We start from the raw sequence: 15,280 nt of genomic DNA, 5'->3' as shown, positions 1-15,280 counted from the left end.
TAGCGGAATGAAACTGGAAATCAATGATAAACGAAGGAAGGGGAAATCCTATATCACATGGAAAATGAACAATATGTTACTGAATGATCAAGGGGTTACAGAAGACATAAAGGAGGAAATCAAAAAATTCTTAGAGATAAATGAAAATACAGACACAGTATTACAATATTACAGTTTAGTTAGTAATACATTACTGTACTAGGAAAAGTGATATAAATGCAATTTTAATTTTTAAAGTTGTTTCTGACTACTAAAAAGAGAGTATAAAAAGCTGGGTACATGGGCTGCACTTATGTCTCAGTTGTAGACTACTTTGCTAGAATGTGCAAAGCACTGAGTTTGATTCTCAGCAATACACATAAAGTTTTTTTTATTTGTTTCATTTTTTAAATACATGACAGTGGAAGGCATCACAATTCTTATTACACATATAGAACAACTTTTTATACCTCTGTTTGTATATAAAGTATGTTCACATCAATTCCTGTCTTCATATATGTGCTTTGTTTTTTTAAAGAGAGAGAGAGAAAGAGAGAGAGAGAGAGAATTTTAATATTTTTATTTTTTAGTGTTCGGCGGATACATCATCTTTGTTTGTATGTGGTGCTGAGGATCAAAACCCAGCTGCATGCATGCCAGGCAAGCGCACTAACACTTGAGCCACATCCCAGCCCCATATATGTACTTTAGATAATAATGTCTATCACATTCCACAATCCTTGATAATCTTTACACAACACTCCTACACTGGCTATTTCACATAAACTTGCCTCAGATATTTAATGCATTAATCAAATAGATTTCATTCAGCCTATCCAGTGCTGTTGGAATGGCTATTACAAAAATCTAAAATTGTCATGTGTTGTGGCATATGCCTGAAATTCTAGAAGCTATGGAAAATGACAAAGGAGAATTGCTAGTACAAAGACAGTCTCAGTAACATAACAAGGCTACAATCAACTTAATGAGAGCCTGTCTCAAAATATAACATAAAAAAGAATGTGGATGTATCTCAGTGGTATGCATCTCTGGGTTCAATACTCAGTACCAAACCATACAAAACCAAGAAAATATCTCATAATTAATAGGGATTCCAGGGTATACAACTATGTAAAAATATTGGTGACAATATAAATTTAATAAATATATTTTTATAAAAGTGTTAAGGTTCTTTAAAAGCCCAAAATAAAAATGCCACAAAATCCACTAGTAATAATTTGGGGTAGCAGTGCAAAACAATACATGCCTGTACTCCCAGTGGCTTAGGAGAATAAGAGGTAGAAAACTAGGGATTTATTCTCAAGTTAAAAACCAGCCTCAAAAACTTGGCAAGGTCCTCTGAAACTCAGTAAAACCCTCTCTCAAAAATAAATAAGTAAATAAATAAAAGTGTTAGAGACTGAGTATGTAGCACACTGGTAAAGTGCCCTGGGGTTAATCTCCAGTATTTAAATAAATTTTAAAAATACAAATAATAATTCTTGGTTACAAAAAAAAAAGCCATACAATCCAGTAATAATAATTCTGGTTATATATGTAAAAAATTTGGAATCCTTTTGCTAAATATATTGGCACACATCTATTTTTATTGTACCTTTATTTACAGTATCTAATAAAAGGAAACAAATAAAGAAACTTTTAGATAGAAAGTATATCAGAAAATGCCTTCCAGCTGCAAAGCATCCAATTAGTCCAACCCTTCAGAAGCAACACACTTAAAATTCAAACTGGTCCTAGAAGGCAAGACTCAGAGAGTGGTGTTTTCTAAATACTCCAAAAAATTTGAATCTCTGGAAATCTTGTGTCAGATATTCTAAAACTCAGTATTAGGTCATATGGGAGGTCAGAATGAAAACATAACACATAGTAAATTCTTTAATGGGGAATCTTAACTCAGACAGTGACATAACCAAAAGAAGTGTTGCAGATAAAAAATAGATTCCATTTCACTGATTTCTGGGTTATGGATTCAAATCAAATATATATTAGAAAAAAAGTTAAGGATACTGGTTAAAATCTACATAAAAAACAGGTATTAAAAATGTACCAGGGGCTGGGTGTGTTGGTTCAAGCCTGTAATCCCAGTTGCTGAAGAGGCTGAGGAAGAATTATCAAAATTTCAAAGCCAACCTTAGAAGAAGAGAAGTTCTAAGAAACTCAGTGAGATCCTGTCTCTAAATAAAGTAAAAAAAAAAAAAAATTCCTGGAGATTTGTCTTAGTAGTCAAGTGTTCGTGAGTTCAATCTCCAATATCCCCCATAAAAAAAAATGTACCAGGGGGCTGGAGCTGAGTCTCAGTGGAGCTCACTAGTCTGGCACATGTGAGACACTGGAATATAAGGTCTATCAAAAACTTTATATAGGGGCTGGGGATTTGGCTCATGTGGTAGCGCGCTCGCCTGGCATGCGTGCGGCCCAGGTTCGATCCTCAGCACCACATACCAACAAAGATGTTGTGTCCGCCGAGAACTAAAAAATAAATATTAAAAATTCTCTCTCTCTGTCTCTCTCTCTCTCCCCTCTCTCTCACTCTCTCTTAAAAAAAAAAAAACTTTATATATACAGTACCAACATATTGACATGGACTTTGATCTAATTTGCGTGTACTTTAGCCCATAAGATTGAAGTTGGTTGGGGCTGGGAATGTAGCTCAAGTGGTGGCAAGCTTGCCTGGCAGCCCGGGTTCCATCCTCAGCACCACATATAAACAAAGATGTTGTGTCCGCCAAAAACTGAAAAATAAATAATAAAAAAAAATCTCTGTCTCTCTCTCTCTCTCTCTCTCTCTCTCTCTCTCTCTCTCTCTCTCTCTCACACACACACACACACACACACACACACACACACACACACACACTCTATCTTTAAAAAAAAAAAAAAGATTGAAGGCATGGCGGTGCATGCCTGTACTATCAGCTGTTTAGAAGACTGAGACATAAGAATCATAAATTCAAAACCAATCTCATCAATGGTGAGGCACTAAGCAACTCAGTGAAACCCTGTCTCTAAGTAAAATACAAAATAGGGGTTGGGATGTGGCTCAGTGGTAGAGTGCCCCTGACTTCAATCCCTGGTCTTCCCCCCAAAAAAAAAATGGGGCTGAGTAAATAGCTCAGCTTGTAGACTGCTTGCCTTCTAAGCATGAGGCGCTGGGGTCAATCCCCAGGAGAGAGAGAGAGAGAGAGAGAGAGAGAGAGAGAGAGAGAGAGAGATTGAAATTGCATGTAATTTAAATTCAAGTTGGTCCCACTTTTATTTTTTCCTGCCACACCAGAATAAAAGAGTTTCCTGAAATATTTGGAATGTTTCTGTGGATTATTTATTTATTTTTTTAATTTATTAGTTTTATGTGGTGCTGAGGATCAAACCCAGGACCTTGCACGTCTAGGTGAGTGCTCTATCACTGAGCCACAACCCCAGATAGTCTGATCATAAATAAATTTTTTTTAAAAAAAATTAATAAATAAATAAACCCTCAATTGATGACCCATTAAACTTTTTAAAAATCTTTAATTTGGACAAAATAAACCTCATTTAGGAGAGATTCATTCTTTTTAATTTCACCTAATTTTATTCTGCTTTCTTCTCATGTGAAAATCTCAGAATGATAAATTAAAATGTTTTAAAAGTGCCCTCCAGTTCTTGAAGAAAAACATTATAAATGATGCATACATTTTAAATAAAACATAGGAAAATGATTAATAATTGATAGACCCAACCTGATCTTTTCTTAAAATTTGGCATCTCACCATAAAACCATGAAAAGATAATTTTGGCTTTACTATAAATTACTGCAAATTCTGAACCTACTTGGAATGCCTGCCCGTGCCCTGAACTCACCCATGTCCGGTTTTCCTGGACCAGATAACAACCCTTTCCTAAACCTTAGTGACACCTCATAAATTCTGGCCTTCCCTGGCGGAATAACGACCCTCTCTGAGTCTCTAAAATCTCCATAAATTCTGATGCCAGGGCCAGCAAAAATGTAAACTTGTGTTATGCTCCTCAGAGTGTTGTTATCTGTAACCCCCATTTGTGTAACTTTTTGGGCTATAAAACTGGGCCACAAAGAAGCCTCGGGGCTGTCCTTGGCAGCCGGGCTGGTCGAAATAATAAGCTTGCTTTAATTTGATTTTAATTGCAGTCAGTGGTCTTTTCTTGAGTCCTGGTCTAACATAATGCTGAAAGTGGAGTTTTGAGATGAACCAAAATTTCTCAGTTTGCAAATTGAATCTGGGTTCTTGTCTCATAAATTTTGAAGAAAAAAGAAATCTATTTAAGCAAGAAAAAATAGAACGCCCACCGTGTGGTATGAGGAATGATACCAGAAAAAAATCAAACTCATTTTTCTGTGCCATCTTAGAAGTTTTCTGATGGTTTGGGGCAGAACAGGAAGCATAATGCATTTAGACTAGGCTTTGGAAAAGGCATCCTGACTACCTTATGAGTTCACATTCATTTTTTCTGTGACCCATCCTTTTTTCTTCAAATTCAATCAGGAATCTCCCCTGGGACAAAGGACTTTCTGGAAGGTGTTCCTACAAGTTGGCTTCGAGGTCTTTTACATTTGAAATAGGCTTTAATGGGGCTCATTAATATCTTTCAGTTAGCCACCAGGTGTGTTTGAGTGGGGCCCATTATCCGAATTACATGGTCATTATACTTTCTATTCTATTTTATACTTATTCTCTGTGAACAGAGAATGTGAACAGAGAGCTAGAAAACTAGGGGTTTATTCTGAGACCTATGGAGAGCTAAACTGAAGTTCTAAATTTCAGATTTTTGTTTTGGATTTGAGATACTGTTTCTGCTACATTTAAAAATCTCAGGACTCGGGGCTGGGGATGTGGCTCAAGCGGTAGTGCGCTCGCCTGGCATGTGTGCGGCCCGGGTTCGATCCTCAGCACCACATACCAACAAAGATGTTGTGTACACCGAGAACTAAACAATAAATATTAAAAAATTCTCTCTCTCTCTCTGTCTCTGTCTCTCTCTCTCTCTCTCTCTCTCTCTCTCTCTCTCTCTCTCTCTCTCTCTCCTCTCTCACTCTCTCTTTAAAAAAAAAAATCTCAGGACTCATGAAGAGAATGAGTTAAAAGCTAGCATCATCAAATTTCTGAGGCCCTAAGAAATTCAAAGGGACTCTGTCTCTAAATAAAAATATTTAAAAAGGGGTGGGAATGTGAATCAGTGGATGAACACCTCTGGGTTGAATTTCTGGTACCAAAAAGAAAACAACACACAAACAATAATAATAATAATAATAATAATAAATAAACAAAAAAACAAACCCTCATGAGTAACAAGCCCTAAAATTAACAGCCTCTCATGCATGAATACAATAGATGGATTTGGGGTTCTCTCCTGGTAATTATCTTAGTCTTCACCATGGAATCTGGAGACATGCTGGACTCATGAGACATGGAAGCCCACAAAGGGCTTTAGAAAGAAGCTGAAAACACCATACAATTATGGAACAAAATGCCCAGGTTTTCAACTGCTGATCTAAGCCTCACTACACTAGTCAGAGGGAGGTGAAGGCTAAGCTACCACAGAGAGACTCTCTGGCCACAAGACTCTGGAGAGGACCATGAGGAGTCCCTAGCCAAGACTGCCAGTTTCCACCATTGCCACTCCTGTCAGCTTTAAGCCACCTTCCTATGCAGTCTCAATATAACAAGGCAAACTTACCATTTCCTGGCTCTCAGGGTTCTCAGCGTTCTCCCTGTGGTTTGTTTTCAGCTTCTGCATAGCACAGACACCTGGGCTCCGGATCCAGGACAGAAGCCTACAAAAAGATTGAAAAAATGGCGGGTTCCAGACACCAAAGGAACAGAAGATTTTGGAAGCCCTCCCTCTCATCACTGGCTGCATGAGGATTGGACAGTTCTCACCTAAGTTACTGACTGGTCAAGGCTTCAGGCCCTGCCTCCAACCTGAGCCAAGTGGGCACACAATCAAAGTCTGAATGACAGGCTGCTCCATTGTCATTGTTAACGGACTACAGATCAGGGCTGAGAACATAGCTTAGTCAGTAGAATGCTTGTTTTGCTGATATAAGGCCATGGATTCAATCCCCTGCACTACACGCACACACTACCCCCCCCCAGAAAAAAAAAAGATTAAGTAAAAGATTTGGGGGACTAGGGTTATGGATCAGTGGTAGAGAACTTCCCTAGCATGCGTAGGTACTGGGTTGAACACCCAGCACCGCATTGAAAAGCCACCCAAGAGGGGACATGGCTCAAGCGGTAGTACACTCGCCTGGCATGTGGGCGGCCCAGGTTCGATCCTCAGCATCACATACAAACAATCATGTTCTGTCTGCCAAAAACTAAAAATAAATATTTTTAAAAAGCCAACAAACAAACTACTAATAATACTGTGTCTATCTACAACAAAAAATATTCAAGAAAAAAGACTATGTATTGGACTTGTGCACCCTCACTACAGAACTCATAAACACTTTTTAAAAATAATATATACATATATGTCTTCAGACAGTGTATAAAATTCTCCTGTGATGTCTTTTCAAGTAACTTATATTACAGGTATGCTTCACAACCATGAAATCCTCCACACCTCACTTCTTCTTCTTCTTTTCTTCTTCTTCTTCTTCTTCTTCTTCTTCTTCTCCTTCTTCTTCTTCTTCTTCTTCTTCTTCTTATTATTATTATTATTATTATTATTATTATTATTATTATTATTTGAGGCCTGTTAATTGCATAAAATGCCTCTGTATGGGGTTATTTTAAGGCAAAGTTTTCTTCCAATAATAGGACTGAGCCCAGAGAGAAATGTACTGACACTTATAACTGTTTATAAGGTTAAAGCAATTTGTGAGTAAATATGTATATATATTTTTATGAAAATAATATCACAATCACTTTAATATATATTTTTATTTTTTTTATTCTTTGTCTCATAAAAAAAAGTTTGAGCTTTAAACTCATTAGCAATGTCCTTATATCCCTTTCTCAAAAAAAGTGTCTCACAAGTATAATTCAAATTATTGAGACTCATAAATTTTTGATCCTTTATTTTAATTAGTGAAGTCTAATGATTTTCTTTTTATTTTCACCTTTAAATGAAGCCCACTTTTTATAGCTTTCTTGTTGTGTAACTGACCATTAATATTCTGCAAATTTTACCCCCATTCTGATCACTTTGGACTATTGATGTTTTGATGGAGGGGATCTCAAAGTGTTCATGCACAAGGTAGGAAATGGATATAGTAAGATATAAGACTGGTGATTGTTGAGTATGTAGAATTTGCTATACAAAATAAGTATTGGTGGATGATATGGGGTAGGGAGAAAAAGAACAATGAAAAAAAAAAAGAAGAAAAACTTGAACAGTAGAGGGGCTCACATGCTACAAGTCTACAATGATAGTGTGAATATAGAGGGTAGTGTTCTTGGAAGCAGCAATAAAATTTGAGGGAAAGAAAAAGGTAATTTTTTGCACAGTTCCCAAGTGAGAGATCCAGGTGAATGGGTTCTATGTTCAACTCTTACCACATAGGAGTGGAATTTATAGTTCATAGGGTATGTCTCAGTAAGTAGTAAAACACCATTTCTATGTACCTTTACACTTTTTCATGGTTACTAGCTGACTTTGACAATTCCAGTCACATTACATCTTTGCACTTGTTAGCTATTCATTCATTAATTAATTCATTACATTATTTGTTTTTTATTAATTCACTTTTTCTTTACTTGTCATTGTTTGTACATTACTGGTGATTACATAATTGCATAAATATTCTGAATGTTGACTTTTGGTTAAATATTGTTTTATGTGTTTATTCATACATTTACATTTCATTTAAATGTTTTTTCTTTGCCAAACCTGATTTATATTAGACCTCAATCTTCATTTATGAAGACTAGATAAAATCACATTATTCCAAATAACTCAAGGATTTATCATTTTTGCAGAACCCTCATCACCCGCTAAAATTGACCCAGTCTGTGTCAACTAAAAGTTGTGTCAAAAGTCCTCTTTTTTTATATTTTAGAGAGCAGTCTAACTTCCCAAGCAGTAGTTAATAACCTAGATGAGTTTTCCAACTAGCTCACTATTACTTTTAAATTATTGACACTGAGTGTCACTAATTACTTTTTTTATTTTTTCAAGATCTCTCTCTCTCTCTCTCTCTCTCTCTCTCTCTCTCTCTCTCTCTCTATCTCTCTCTCTCTCTCTCATATGACAAATTAAAATCAAATATGCTTATTTACTAAGAAAAACTCTCAGCCTTTAAAAAAATATTCTATAAAGAAAAAGGGTTTCGATGATTTTCTTAGAGCCTCTCTGAGGCTGGCTGATTTAATCTAATGTTATAGAAGTTTGCATTTATATATATATATGATAGAGAGAGAGAGAGAGAGAGAGAGAGAGAGAGAGAGAGAGAGAGAGAGAGAGAGAGGGTAGTGTTCATTTGACTCTTTCTCTTGGGGACTGTGCCAGAGTTACCTTCTTCTTTCACTTCTACCTTATTTCTGCCTCCAAAGAAACTACCCTTTATACTCATACTACTATTGATTCACCACTAGACTTTTTAAATCTGAACTCTTGAGCTGGTCATTCTTTCCCTCACAGCACTTTTTTCTCTACCCGTACATATTCCATCAATACTTTTTTCAAGAATTCTCACTACTACATACTCAGTATCCACCAATCTCACATCCTGACCCATCCCTATTCTGCCTCTTCCATGGATCACTTTGAGATCCCCTCCACCCAGATATCAATAGTCCAGAGTAAGGTCAGGTAAGGGTGTTAAATATGCAGGTTTTTAAAAGTGATTTACATAACAACAAGCCTATTAAAATTGGGATGTATTTTGTCTTAGGTTAAAAAAAGAAAATCTACAAACTGCACTGTTATACTGAATTGTTTAAAATTCATTAATCTCAATAATTTGGAAAAAATAAATTCTATAAAAAGGAGAATAAAGAAAAGAACATAATACATAAAAGTGACAAATTTGAAGACACACCAAGTGTACATATCAAAGAGTGTTATATATCGGTGCTTTCAAAAGGCAAATTAATTTGAAATAAATGTAGTTAATGTGAGATGTAGTAATCATTTATTAATTATATATCATGGTAGTGTACATGTATATGTACAAAATGCATCTCATATAATTATGAGTATACATTGCAAAAAATGATCTCTACAGTAGTTTTATTTTTTTTTTAATTTTGCTGACAACACTATAAATACCTTGGTTTATGTATTACCAAATGCTCAGGATACATTTTGTACTTTATAAAGTTTACAACTGACAAACAGACCTTTTTTTATTTTCAATTTTTAAAAGGAGTAGTATTTATTTTCAGTAAGAATATAATGCCACCATTTATCTTTAATTTTTAAATATTTTCATTATATATGACAACAGAATGCATTACAATTCTTATTACACATATAGAGCACAATTTTTCATTTCTTTGGTTTTATACAAATTATATTTACATGAATTCACTTCTTTATAAATATACTTTATATAACAATGTACATAATATTCCACCATCATTTCTAACCCCATGATCTCTCCCCTCACCTCCCAACCCCCAAAAGGTCATTTTGATACACAATGATGTATGCTATGAAGTTATAGAAAAGAGTATATATAACGTTTTGTAACCAATACATAGCATAATAATAATAATAATAATAATAATAATAATAATAATAATAAACTTCCATTTAGACATTAATGAATTATACATCTAGCACTACTGACATTTTTCCAAGAAAATTGACCTCTTGGGCTGGGGATGTGGCTCAAGCGGTAGCGCGCTCGCCCGGCATGCGTGCGGCCCGGGTTCGATCCTCAGCACCACATACCAACAAAGATGTTGTGTCCGCCGAGAACTAAAAAATAAATATTAAAAATTCTCTCTCTCTCTCCTCTCTCACTCTCTCTCTCTCTTTAAAAAAAAAAAAAAAGAAAAGAAAATTGACCTCTTTTCCAAAAAGGGGGGGGGATTTGTGGGGTAAAATGGTATTCTATGCTTTCTTAATATCAAGAATAAATTATTTTCAGAAGTAATATATATTTCAATATAAAAATAAAATAGAACCAGGTTCCATGGCACACACCTCTAATCCCATTGGATTGTAAGGTAACGCAAGTTAAACCTGAGTTTAAAGCCAGCCTCAGAAATTTAGCAAGGCCCTAAGAAACTATGTATGACCCAGTCTCTGTGTGCCCCTGATTTAAATTTCCAGTAAGAAACAACAACAACAAAAAGAATACAAAGTATTGATGAGGACACAGAACAAATTCTCATGAACTAAAGATGGAGTAGAAATTGCTGTTATTTCATCATGAAAACTGTTTATACGTATATATATATATATGTATATGTATGAAATACTCCTCACCAAGCAACTTAGACCTGTAGAAATTATAGTATGTGTGTACCATGACAATGTACAAGTATGTGATAGCATAAAACTAGAGCTATCCTTGTCAATACAGTACAAATCTGCAGTGTAGGAGGAAAGAGAAGGTGATTCAGAAAAATAAAAATAATAAAGTTTGAGAAAAATTGGTTTCTGGAGCCCAGAAAGATTTTTGGTTTAATTAGAGTACAAAGTACCACATAAGTATTATACTGAAGTTATATCTGTTAAATACATCATATGTATAATGGATTTTAAGGAAAATATGTGGAACTTATCACAAACTAAATAAAAATTTATGAAAGCACATAAAATAGCATGTGTGTAAATAAAACTAATCATTACAAAGACAACTATTTTAATTCAATTTAATATATAATATTTTCCTATCAAAATTTTAGCATGTTTTTCTTTAAATACAAGAAGAGACCTGAACCTGTTGGTGTACAATTGTAATCCCAGTACCTTGGGAGGCTGAGACAGGTGTATTGTGAGCTCAAAGCCAGCATCAGCAAAAGTGAGGCCCTAAGCAACTCAGTGAGACACCGTCTCTAGATGTCATACAAAATAGGTTTGGGGATGTGGCTCAATTCCCCTGAGTTTAATTCCAAGTACCAAATAAAAGAAGGGACCAAAAAATTATCTTAGAAATAAAATATATATAAAATACCCCAAAACCTTTAATAAAAAAAATAATATAGTTACTGTTATGAGACACATTTAATGTAATATTATGAAACTATATTGCAATAATACAGACCAATATATCATAATATGAGTCAAATCTGAAACCATATGTAGATCAATAGTATTGTTAAGAGCAATAGAAAGGCATATGTAAAGCTGACCATATGAAAAATAACATTACATGTGAATGAATGAATCTATCCAACCTAAAGTTAGAATAGAGACACATAGTGGCAAAGTTCACTGTTAGAGTGTGTGTGCAGAATGGGCAAGATAGTCAGTTCCAACATTAGTAACACTATAAAAAGCAAATATTAAGAGGGAATGATGTTGAAAATAAAACAGTAAATTAAATGAGACACTCTTCCTCCACCTATAGATACATTTAAGAAAAAAAAAACTACTGTGAGTGTCTCTTTGGCAAAATCATGAATGAGTAGAGAGATTTAAATACACAAATATTTAGATATTAGTCTGCTCTTAAGACATGTACCACATTTGGGACAAAATCCCCAATTACCATCATCACCTCTAGTGAACAGAAATGTGAGAGAGGGTCTGAGTATGTAGCTCAGTTTTTAGAGTGCTTGCCTTGTATGCACAAGGCCCTGGGTTCAATCTCTAGCACAGGAAGGAAGGAAGGAAGGAAGGAAGGAAGGAAGGAAGGAAGGAAGGAAGGAAGGAAGGAAGGAAGGAAAGAAAAAAGGAAATATGAAAGAAATGAGAGAAAAAATGGTGATATCTAGGAGCCATAAAATCCTTCAAAAGTGTTCCATCAGGTGTGATCAAGACACAAAAATACCGAAATATCAAAACTGTCAATTTATCTCAAAAAAAAATCTGCCAGCATATTTTCCCAATTGCTGTTGCTGACAGATGAAGTTCACTCTAGCTTGTATTATAGGTGAAATAGGGAGGAATCCAGTAAACTAGTCTTAGCTTGAGTGAGATTTTAGCACTTCCTGAATCCTGCCCCAACCCTGATACACTAGTAATAAGGCCAGAACTACCAATTCCTTCTAGAAAAAGTTTTTGGGTTTTTTTGGGTTTTTTTTGTTTGTTTGTTTGTTTTGTTTTTTTTTTGTGTGTGGGTGTGTGTATGTGCGTATTGAATGTTTCAAATTTAACATATTTTGTTTATGTTACTATGTCCCTGATACACTAGTAATAATGAAAGAACTACCAACTGCTCCTAGAAAGTTTTTCTGTGTGTGTGTGTGTGTGGATGTGTGTACTGAATGTCTCAACTTTAACATTTTTTTTTGTGTTACTATGTCCTGAAGTTCCAAACTCTAGAACAAAAGGTGATTGAGCTTATGTAAATCTCCGTAGATTTCAAACAAATGAATTTACATTCTTTTTAACATCACTTTTATAACCTATGATACCAAATAACAGTTCAGAAAAAAGGTTAAAAAACAATGATCCCTGTTTATTCCAACAAATCTTTACAAAATAGTCCTACATTAGCTACTTCATATAAACTTTCCACAGGGATAAAATGCATCAGTCAGAGATTTTCTGTAGCCTGGGCAGTGTTGTTGAAAATGTTATTATAATAATCTGAAAGAGCTAGGTGTGGAGGAAAGTCAGGAAGATTGTGATTTGAAAGACAGCCTTAACAACATAGCAAGGCTATAAGCAACTTATTGAGGTATTAGTGATATATCACCTGTCTCAAAAAAAAAAAAAAAAAAAAAGGACTGGGGACATAACTCAGTGGTAAGCACCCCCGAAGTTCAATTTCTAGCACCAAACTAAACAAATATCTGAAATATAGTAGGGACTCCAGAGTATAGGTGGTTCTTAAGAGCTCAAAATAAAAATGCCATATAATCCACTAATAATAATTTTTTGAAGCAGGGTATTATTGTGAATGTCTGTACTCTCAGTGGCTTGGGAGGATGAAACAGGAGGAACTTAAATGCCAGACCAGCCTCAGAAACTTGGCAATGGCTTAAGTGACTCAGTGATATCCTGTCTTATTAAAAAAAAATAGGGATATAACACAGTAGTAAAGTGCCTAAATAAATAAAAATAAATAACAATTCTTGGTTTAAAAAATGCCCTATAACCCAGTAATTATAATTCTGGATAAATATCTAAAGAAATTGGAACACTTTTGTTAAAGAAATTACTTCACTTCCATTTTCATTTTAGGTTTATTCACAGTATCTAATAAAAGAAATCAAATGAAGTGCCTTTTAGATGCAAGGTATTAATGACAAGGTTCCTTCCAGCTGCAGATCATCCATCTACTTGCCTTAAAGGCTGCACACTTATAATTCAAACTTCTCCCAAAAAGGCAAGACTCAGATATGGATTCTTCTGAGTACTCCAAGCGATTTTGGTACCTCTGGACAAATTGTGTAAGACTTTTCTAAAACTAAGGAATAGGTAAATTTTGGAGTTTGGAATGTGGACAACATACAGTAAATTCCTCAGGGGGTAATCTTAATTCAGACACTGTGATAAGGTGTCTGGTCTGGGGAAGAAAGAGGAAGTAAAATCAGAGTTTGAGATAAAACTAGACTTTGCTTCACTTATTTCTAGGTTATTGATTTAATCCAAACAGATATTGGAAAACGGTTAAAGCTACTAATTAAAATTTATGTAAAACAGGTATTTAAAAAATACCAGGAAAGAGCTGAAGGTGTGGCTCAGTGGTACAGTGCTTGCCTAGCATATATGAGTCCCTGAGCTTAATTCTCAGCACCACATGTAAATAAATAAAATGTAAATAAATATTTTAAAAATACCAGGTATGGGTTTAGGGTTGTGGCTTAGTAGTAGAGTGCTTGGCTAGTATGCATGAGGCAGTCTGTTTGATACTGGACCCACATTAATAATAATAATAATAATAATAATAATAATAATAATAATAATAATAATAAAGATACTTTGTTCATCTACAACTAGGAAAAAAAATTATTTTAAAAAAGTACAACAGTGATATGGCCTGTAACCTTCTAATTATCTGTGTTCTAATTAAGCCCTTGCAATTGAACTTTCTTGTTATTTAAATTAAAGTCCAATTCCACTTTTATTTCCTGCCACACCAGGACAAAGGAGTTTGCTTGAATATTAGGAATGCTTCTAAATGTCATTTTAATAAAGTTGTCTTACATAATTAAAAACTTAGTTGAAAGCAAACTTGGTGGCACAGGCCATAACCCCTGTGGCACAGAAGAATTATACATGGGTATCATGAGTTCAAAACTACCCTCAGCAAAAGCAAGGCACTAAGCAACTAAGTGAGACCCTCTCTCTAAATAAATACAAAAAAGGACTGGGGATGTGTCTCAGTACCCCTGAGTTATATACCTGGTTTAAAAAAAAAAAAATTCAATTGAGGACAAATACATTAAAGAAACAAACAAACAAACAAACAAAAACCTTAATTTTGGACAAATTAACTACACTATTGTGAGGATGGCCTTAGGCCTGGCCTAAAAAACTCCATTTTAAAACCTTCAGTTTGAAACAAGCAGTCTCACCAGGGCATGCCTAAAGAAGCCCTGCAGTATTGCCCTCAGACATAAACAAATCACTTCCCCTCACCTCTAGTATAATTTAAAAATTTCTAGTATTCATAATAAAATTTAAGAAGGACAGCTTAAATCAATTTAATAACTTAAACCACTATATCCAAAATATTATTATTTTTGAAAACATCAATTGACAAATAAATAAATGTATTTTTCAAGCTTCATCCTATAATTCACTCTTGACCTCTCAGAGATATCTATGTTCATCACAGCTATATTCCATGTTTGAGATCTATAAATACCCTGACCTCAGCAAGGTGAAAAAAATGGACAACTCAGTTCTGTGTCATAAGTTATGGAATAAACATACCAAACAACATTCTTTCAGGGCCAAAGAACAGGAGAGACTCTGCAATTTGAGAGAGCAGCCATCTACAACTCAGAAGTGTACAAAAATGGACACTGTTTCTCACAGGATTCTGGGCACAGATCCATTTTCATTTTAGATATCATACTTTAACCAAAAGAAATTGGTATCACTGAAGAGAAGACTCTAGGTCATCAGATCATCAGTAACCCAGAAACTAGAATCTAAACCTTTTTTTAAAAAAAAATTATTTTGCAGTTTTGTCTTTAGCCTAATGCATGGTTATAATTTCAATTTTCTTCTTTAGTATGGGGTACAC

At 34.7% G+C, this 15,280-nt stretch overlaps 1 long non-coding RNA gene across 4 annotated transcripts in view; it reads right to left on the bottom strand.

Moving 5' to 3' along the window:
• The window catches only part of LOC120885682 (uncharacterized), a 69,987-nt gene that overhangs the window by 30,597 nt on the left and 24,110 nt on the right, over positions 1 to 15,280 (bottom strand). For all 4 annotated transcript variants that reach the window (XR_013436492.1, XR_013436494.1, XR_013436493.1 and 1 more), the window contains exon 2: positions 5,692 to 5,788. This is a non-coding gene — a long non-coding RNA (uncharacterized LOC120885682). The remainder of the gene's footprint in view (positions 1 to 5,691; positions 5,789 to 15,280) is intronic.

Source organism: Ictidomys tridecemlineatus, chromosome 1 (assembly GCF_052094955.1).
Source record: "Ictidomys tridecemlineatus isolate mIctTri1 chromosome 1, mIctTri1.hap1, whole genome shotgun sequence".
In the NCBI taxonomy this organism is placed as follows: Eukaryota; Metazoa; Chordata; class Mammalia; order Rodentia; family Sciuridae; genus Ictidomys; species Ictidomys tridecemlineatus.
Note: the sequence above shows the minus strand (reverse complement) of the source record. Positions and strands in the feature narration are given on the sequence as shown.